Raw genomic sequence first — 9,265 nt, forward strand, 5'->3', positions numbered from 1 at the left:
CGCATGGGTACGTGTGCACATACGTGCCGGACTGCAATGCCTTGGCACGCACAAGCCAGATCGCACCAACAGGGATCTCTGGAGTAGATGCTGACAAACAAGCATGGCTGGCTAAATATGCTACTGGAACGAGTCATGAAGGTTCGGTCCCTATAGCTAATACCATGGAGCAGATCAGCACTATCTTGAGAGGCCAGTTCGGCATCTTGCCGAAGAGGAAAGCAATCGGCTATTCCAAGCCGTACCCCGACGAGTATGATCTGATCCCGCTGCCACCCAAATATCGGCTCCCTGAATTCTCAAAATTCAATGGAGCGGAAGGAGCTAGCTCAATAGAGCACGTAAGCCGATATTTGGCACAGCTGGGCTTGATTTCAGTGTCAGACCCGTTACGTGTGAGGTTTTTCGCACAATCTCTCACGGGATCAGCCTTTGGATGGTACACCTCGTTGCCACCAAACTCAGTCCGCACATGGAAGCAGCTAGAGGAACAGTTTCACGTGCAATATCACTCAGAAGCTACCGAGGCTGGCATCGCCGATCTAACACAGGTGCGGCAGAAGCGTGGAGAAACAGTATCTGAATACATCCAACGTTTCAGGACTGTCAGGAACCGATGTTATTCGGTTCGATTATCTGAGAAGGAAGCGATCGATCTGGCAGTATTGGGTCTCGCGACGCCGATCAAGGACCTGACTTCCCAAGCAGAGTACAGTTCATTGTCGCACATGGTGCAGAAACTCACATCATATGAGCAGCGACACCCTGAATTGTACCAAGACAAGTTCAAGCGTCCGATAGGCCTGGTTGAGATGGAAGAAACTGAAGATCCTACACCAGACCTAGAAGTAGCTGTAGCTGAATGGGCTCGGGGGGGCAAACCCCGTGTCTTGCAAATGGGTGAAACAACCAGGGCCTCCAAAAGGGTTTGACTTTGATTTAAGCAAAACTGAGCAGATTTTTGATTTGCTGCTGAAAGAGAAACAGCTGAAGTTACCCGAAGGCCACAAGATCCCTACGTCACAAGAGATGAATGGCAGGCCATACTGCAAATGGCATCACACGTTCACCCACGCCACCAACGACTGAAAAGTATTGCGCGCACAAATTCAAATGGCAATAGAATCAGGCCGATTAATCTTCGGACAATTTGCCATGAAAGTAGACACACATCCGTTTCCTGGCGTCAACATGGTGGATCTCAGTCACCCCATAAGATGCGAGCCAGGTTTCTCTTTTGATGTCAACATGGCCGGGCTGGTGAACCGCCATGGAAAGGATAAAGCAGAAAGCAGTCACTCCCGTGGCAAGGATAAAGAGGAGGCCGTTCCACGTGACCGGCCCCGATATGATGACAGACGATACTTGACCGAGGAAGAAGTGAGAAGCGTGCGATATCAACGACCACTCTCCGCGCATCTCCTTAACAAATATGAGTAGCAGTATGACCGACGTCGGCGCTACGGCGTAGATGATGAGAGATATCGTCGGTCTGATACAGATGACAGGAAGTATCGTCGATATGATAGAGACAACGACGGGTATGAGCGTCACGCTGTTGGGAGGTCAAGAGAGCGAGAAGACATGGATAGGCATTGGAACTGTCCTTTCTTTAAACACTGCTGGGACTCAGGAATGAGCCGATTACCTACAATCGAGAACTGCCCAGAGTGTAGACAGCAGAGGAAGGGAACAAATGAAGTTTCAGTGTTTACGCTTCTAGGGCCTCTCCCACCTCAGAACAAACGAGCTGAGTCATCTCAAGATGAAGACTTTGAGGAGTCAGATGAAGAAGAAGATAGGTACCACCGGCCAAGGTGGTGCCCTGATGGACTCAGCCATTCTCAGAAGCGTAGGGTGCAGCGGCTACGAAACCTGGAGGAAGCCGAGGAGTAGTACCTATACACGTTGAGGAAGGCACGGCCCGATCTGGCCGTGAAAATTCAGCAAACGTTGGAGACGGAGACGCGCCCGCCAAAGAAAGTGTGGCGCCCCAAACAGACAAAAGCTGATGCAGAGGCATCGGCTGATACAAACATGGTGTTCATACTCCCGTCAGAGTTTTGTGCTCCAAACGATGAGGAAGTATCGGTGGCTCAATTCGATTGCGGTCCACGGCCAGTGATCTTTGAGAAGCCACGAGAGAGGAGCTACAGGCATTTGAAAGCTCTATACCTAAAAGGTTCTATCGATGGGCAGCCTGTCAGCAAGATGTTAGTTGACACGGGAGCGGCAGTCAACATAATGCCGTATTCCATGCTACGACGTTTGGGACGTTCCAACGACGATCTGATCAAGACCAACGTCACATTAAGCGATTTCAACGGCCAAGCATCAGAAGCAAAAGGTGTTCTGAATGTAGATCTGACCGTAGGTCGAAAAACCATCCCTACCTCGTTCTTCATCGTCGACAGCAAAAGCACCTACGCTGTCCTGTTAGGAGGGATTGGATTCACGCTAACTGTTGCATTCCATCCACAATGCACCAATGCATCATACAGTGGGATGGAGATGAAGTGGAGGTTGTTCAGGCAGATGACTCAATCACGATCTCACTAGCTGCCATGAATATTTGGGATGCAGACGACCAAGAGCCGCTCTCTGGAATCAGTTTGGATGGCTGTGAACGCATCGAAGCTTCAAAAAACGGAGTGAGGCTGGTCTTATCCACCGGCCTGACAGAGTAGCAAGATCTAAGGCACTAGACGTACGTGGCAAGGCCGATCCCCGCGATCGGCCCCAAAATATGAAAAGTAGTAATCTTACCACAAGCGCGTCACGTAGCCATAGTGAAGCACCAAGAAGTTGTAAACCCTCATTGAGCATTGCAATGAAAAAGGAGGCCGATTCTAGCGATCGGCCAAAATTATCCTCAACATGCATTTTACCTGTGTTCAGCATTGATCTAGCAGGCGATGGAAAGCTGGGGTATGGGTTTACATCAGCGGATGAGCTGGAAGAAGTCAACATTGGTCCTGACGGAGCCAGTGTTCAAGTACAGTGCCTTGGCTAACTACAGAGCCGATATCTGCAGTCACCTGACAGATTCGGCTCGGGGGGCACCTAATCGGATGAACATGTGCGATGAACATGTGCGATACATGGGCGGTGGAATATTGGGGGCCGATAGAAAAATCGGCCAGTAAAAAAAAATGTACATGCAAGTCACAGCCGATGCACAGACATCGACTTGAGAAAATATGCGAAGACAACAGTATACAAGTAAAAAGCCGGTGCATAGCCATCGACTCTAGAGGTACAAGTTCAGCAAAACATTTATCAGTTTACACAGAGAGGCTCTAGAGGTACGCGTTGAGGGCGTGAAGGGCGTCAGTACGGATACGATCCACCTCGGCGATCTCAGCCTCATCGTCCTCGTCTTTGCCCGTCACCAGCTGGCTGCTCAGGGCACGAATTTCAGCCAGATCGGTCTTCAGATCGGCTGTGAGGCCTTTTGCTTCCTCTTGAGAGCGGGCAATGAGGGTTTCCTTGTCTTGGATAAGCTGCTTGGTCACCCTGACCCTCTCTTCAAGGTTCTCCAGTTCCTTACGCAGGGTCTCGAGTTCGGCACTATTGGCAGAAGTGTCAGTTTTGGCGTTTAAAGCAGCCTTTTTTCTCGTTGAGCCGTTGACACTTGTCTGCAATATCGGCTCTCAACGGAAGCTGGGCGTGACGAAGGGTAATTCTTTGACGAGCCGACTGCACCCTTGACCTGAAGACCGACAGAGTCACAGCTGGCCAAAGCTTCACCTGCAGTGTCACCGGGAGATGGGGCTGGATGTCTTCGAGGATGCCCTTGACTGCCTCGGGGTTTTCAACAAGGGTCTCAACTGAGGAGGAGAGCAAAGCCTTGAGACGCTGGAGTGGACCATGGACCGTGCTAGGACTTGGCTCTTCACCTGCCTTGGAAGTAGCTGGTTCGATGGATTCAGGATCGAACGTCAGCAAGCTTGAAAGATCACAACCCTGACAGACGAACAAGAGCAGTATTAGTATACAACAAAGGAAAGGGTAGAGCCAAGGGAGTGGAGTGTACCTCTCCCAAAGTAGGAGGAGCAGCCGATGTTGTGATAATCGGCTTTTCCGTGGACTTGGCTAGGTTAGCCACTTGGTCAGCCACGCTCGTCGAGGTGGCTAGGTCTAGCGTGGCGGATGGCATCAGTACCTCTTCAACGTCCCCGCTAGAGGTCTCATTAGTCTGCAAAAGAAATGGTGAGCCGATCCAAGTAGCAATGGGACGGCATGAAATATGAACTGGTGAAGTAATTACATTTGAAACCTCCTGGCTTGGCGAGGAAACTCGTGGGTCTTTGCGAGCCCTTTTGACGCATCGACGCTTCACGCGTGGCCCTGTTTTGATCGGAGCTTGAGGAGCAACAGGCTCGGGAGTCGACCTTTTCCTAGAAGCCGACGCTGGCGAGTCCATCTGACTCTGTGTGGTGGATCTCCCGGAGTTGCCCGGGTTCGAGTCCCTTTGGCTGGACTGTGCCTCCCCGCTGGAGTTCTCTTCGGTGGAAGTCTGCAAAAAGAAGTACAAGCATGTTGCAAAAGACTGGGAGGACAGATAAATTTAGTCAAGGCACGAGTCAGCTTACATGCAAGCTTTCTTGGACAGGAGCTTTGCGCTTCAGGGTCTTTCTGGTAGCTACTTTCCTCACTGCCTTCCTCGCCTGGGTTGAGGCTCGGGGGGCAACTGGCCCCGAGGATGCTTTACTCTTGGGAGCCGATTTCGGTGAAATCGGCTGGCTCTGCATTATGACCTTCTTCAGGGGTGGCGAGCTCTGGCAGAAGAGAACCACCAGGGCTGGTGGAAGGAATTTGAAGGGGGAGCCATCGGCTTGCGCGGGCTCTGGGCCATCTTGTTGCTGCCAAGAGATAGAGCCAGGTTTCAGACAATCATCATGAGCCATTGCAAGAAATTTATATGTAATGGTATCTGGTGTGCAGGAACGTCATATTCGGCATCAAGTTGCTTCAGCAACGGTCCTAGAGCTCTTCTGAAGGCGTGGGTCTTCCACATGGACCACCAAGTCTCGAAACCATCGGTAGTGATGGTGAAACAGAGGTTGTGAGGAATTGGAATGGCCAGAGCGTCAAAGAAGGTATAGCACCTTTGGCCAGTAAGGATGTCAGGCAGTTCAGCTCTGCTTGTTGTCAGGTGGTGGAGAAAGAAGTGCGGGGGCACTTGCCCGAGACCAAGCTACCGGGCTACTACCACCGGTTGGTAAAACTCATAACCAGGCTTGATGATCCTGTTAGAGGTACTCATGCCAACTGGGAGAAAGCAAGGACGGAGCATGATAGAGTACAAGTGCTGGGTGCTAGCGTCATCGGCAAAGCTGTCTAACCGGAAGGAGACTGGATTCTCAAAGTTCTCCGATTCAGTATAAGGGAAGAACAGGGGGTTGCCCAAGCCTTGGAAGAAAATCTTGAACCACTCTGTTGCTTCCTTAGGGATCAGCCTGCTGCCTGGGAGGCTATACAGAGCTTGGCCATAGCTAGTGCATCGGATCTCCTTCCCATTAGCATCTGGGAAGGTGCAGGTGGCCAAAGGTGGGAAGTTTGGGATCTGGTTCTGAAAGTACAGCTGAGCCCATAACTGAATAAACCACCAGGGGCCTCCTGTTTTAACTGTCTTTTGGGAGAACAGCGTGACAGACATCAGTTGAAGAGATCGATAGACCTCTCCAAGGAACAGTTTGCCAAGGCCAAGTTGAGTGCCTTTGGCGAGTTCATAGGCCAGGGAAAGGTAATTCTTGGTTGGGGCGAGTGAAGGACCACAGAATATGAAGTGCTCCAGCCAGAAGTTCAAGAAGGCCGTGTGCTCTTTCTCTGTCACAGGGCCTTTTGTTTTCATATAACGCCTGAGGTAGGCGCCCCAACTTGTACACTCTGTTTTAGAGGAAAGGGTGAAAGGGACCTTTGGCAACTTAAAAGCAGAGGGGCTTGAGGATGCAATGTCCAGGCCTGTGATCATGGCCACGTCCAGCAGAGTTGGTGTCATGGGGCCATGGCCGAACATGAAGCAATTCAGTGCATCAGACCAAAAGTAGCCGATGGTTTTCAGAATGTTCTCATTCTTTTCAAGAGGGGACAATGATAATGACAAAGCATCGGCTATCCCTATCGTTTCCCAGGTGGCATAATGGGTTTTAGACACTCTACTGTACCATGCCACCCAACCTTCAGGAGGATTAGGCCAGGCTCGCAGGCAGTCGGCCCAGGAAGTCAGATCTAAATTCTGGTTCATGAAGGGGATTCTATTGGCCTCGCATGAGATTAAGTGAGCGGGACTCTCGGAAGAACGGGGGCCAAGACACATAGAATTTGGGAGAGAAGGATGCGGCAGCAGGATGTCTGAAACCTAAAATTAATAACGGAATAGGACATTAATTCAGGTGTTTGCTGTTTAATCCTAACATTGATTCAAATGGCGAAGAGGCGGTTAAGGATTACCTTCAGACCGGAGACCATGGCGTTGGCGTTGGATGATTCCGCCATTTGATGCACTGCGGAGTTGGGACGGCGCGGTTGAGATCTGAGATTCGTGGAGCTGCTTGGGCGGTGATTTTGGGGATCTGAGTTTGCTTTCTCAGACGGAGGTCGCAGGTTACCGTTTGGAGGGGCAATTAGGTTGGCCTTACTCGTGTTTTATGGTAGAGGCCGATGCGATGCCATCGGCTCTTTTGGGGATTGTTTGACTTTGACTATCGGCAAAATTAACTGGAAACACTTCTTCATTAATAAGAGGGGTTTTTTACAATGAGGAGCCGATTGCTCAAGAGAGGAAGAACAGAAGAAGAGCCGATTGCTCAGGAACTACTAATCCTACACTACTAATCCTCGCTGGCCTCGTCGTCGGCATCGTAGCTGCCGTTGGCGCTGCTTCCGGAGAGTTCCTCGTCGCTGCTGACCCAGCCCTCGGCCGGAACCTCTTCCTCCTCGTCATCATCATCGTCTTCGCTGTCCGCCCAAGCGCGGAAGCGCTTCGCCGGCGGATACCCAGCGGAGGAGGAGGAGTCATCTTCCTCTTCTTCCTCCTTTTCCTCCTCTTCCTCCTCTTCTTCTTCTTCCTCCTCCTCGTCGGAGGAGGTGGAGTTCGCCCAGGAGTGGAGGTCGCTCTCGCTCTCCAGCTCCCCTTCGATGAGGAACTGGAGGTCGTCCTCCCCATCGGTCAGGGGTAAGTCACCATCTGACCCGACGAGGGCCTCGGGTGGGCCATCTGGCACGTAGTCAAAGTCCCACTCTTGCTCACTCGAGGAAGAAGATTGGAAAGAGAGGCCTGATGAGACAGATGAAGAGGAAGACATTGCTACAGGGAAAGAGGTTTTTTTGGTGCCGATGGTTGGAACAGAACAAGGGGATGAAGAGGCGAGCCGTTCGGCACGGTTAAATAAGGGGGGTATGGTGGAGATTTAATGCTACTACGGTTTCTGAGGAAGTGATGTTAAAGCTATCAAATCTTGCAGAGAAGTTGATAAGGCAAGGCATCATGATGAAGGATACTGCGACGGTTCTGCTCTGCCACGACATGACCCGACGAAGAAAAAGCAGAGTGATTTTGGAATTATCATTTCCAAAACCAGGGGGGCATGTGTTATCACCAGAATTTGACCGGATCAGAGGTGGGCCGCGATTAAGATGGGCTTGAAGAATATACACGGAAGATATACATGAATTGGCCTTGTATACAAAGTTTGGGCTAGTTTGCCCGTGTATCTGTAAATATAGTAGAATACGTGTCGGTTAGATAGAATTTGGCTCGTGCACGGTTGGGATTATTCCCACGTTAGAAAGTCTACGGACTATAAATATGTATCTAGGGTTATTGAGAAAAACAACAATCACGCCACCCCTTGTTTCGAGGGTTTCTCCGGGTAAGCAACATGCTGCCTAGATCGCATCTTGCGATCTAGGCAGTATCAGTTTATTCGTTATTGGTGTTGCTCGTGCTGAAACCTTTTTGATGGCGAGCAACACCCTTATCTTAGGTGTTTTGGGGTTGATCACAATGCTTTCACGATGCAATTGTTTAGTTACGCTACCCCTTGATATCTAGCTGCCCTTACACCTATCTCAGGTGTAGGGGCAGCATCTTGCTTAATCGTTATTTAGTAGATCTGATCCGTTATAGTTGCTCCTTGTTCCTCAAGGATTGGTTTGATATCTGTATGGTTAGGCCTTATAAACGGGTTGAACGATCCGGTAGTGCGTGGAGTGTGGTTTATTAAGCTCTGGAGGGATTGTTCCGGGGATCAACTTTACGTTGGTTTTTCGGCCTCTTTAGGGATGGTTTTCCGCTATCTTACGTATCTGCTAGGCTCAACTACGCATAGGATGTTCCGATTATACGGTGAAAACCCTAGACTATCGTAGATTAGTTTAGCTTGATATTGATAAAGCATGATCCCCATGTCCTTATAAATCTAACATGAACCATGGGGCAATCGGCTCTTTGAGCCGATCCACAGAACAATTTAAGAGCCGACCGGGGCTCGTATTTAATGTTTACGTGTTGGCCATGCAGGAAATTAGTCGAAGCAATCCATCACCTTCCTGACCAGGTATAGGTCAGGTGGCACGCCCTCGTAAGCACCAGGACGCGTGTACCAGAAGGCTTTGCGGGCCGTCGCCTGAGGGACCAGGGTCAGCCGCAATCCTGGGAGCCTCCCGGCTCTACGGTGTTGCCCGTCGCTGCTCGCCGGTGGGTTTCTGACCGCAACAATTAATTATGCCATATTATATGAATAATGCATATATTATTTGATACTAATAATAATAAATGAATAAAAACAAAATTATTTCATATTCAAATTCCCCACATTTTTCTAATAATAATGGATATATTATTTGTCCAATTGCGATTTACAGATTTAAAGATATTAATTATGCCATATTATATGAATAATGCATATATTATTTGATAATAATAATAATAATAAATGAATAAAAACAAAATTATTTCATATTCAAATTCCCCACATTTTTCTAATAATAATGGATATATTATTTGTCCAATTGCGATTTACAGATTTAAAGATATTAATTATGCCATATTATATGAATAATGCATATATTATTTGATAATAATAATAAATAGTTTTATTACTTATTTTATTTTCATTGGAATTCAATATTATTATCTTATTCAGTATTGTTCACGTAAATAATTGTTTTTTGTTTCAAAAAATACAAAAATATGACATAATGGTATAAGAGTTTATAGGATTGATATGGTAGTATTTACAACAAGGTACAAACACAT

The sequence above is a fragment of the Lolium perenne genome, chromosome 1 (assembly GCF_019359855.2).
Source record: "Lolium perenne isolate Kyuss_39 chromosome 1, Kyuss_2.0, whole genome shotgun sequence".
NCBI lineage: Eukaryota > Viridiplantae > Streptophyta > Magnoliopsida > Poales > Poaceae > Lolium > Lolium perenne.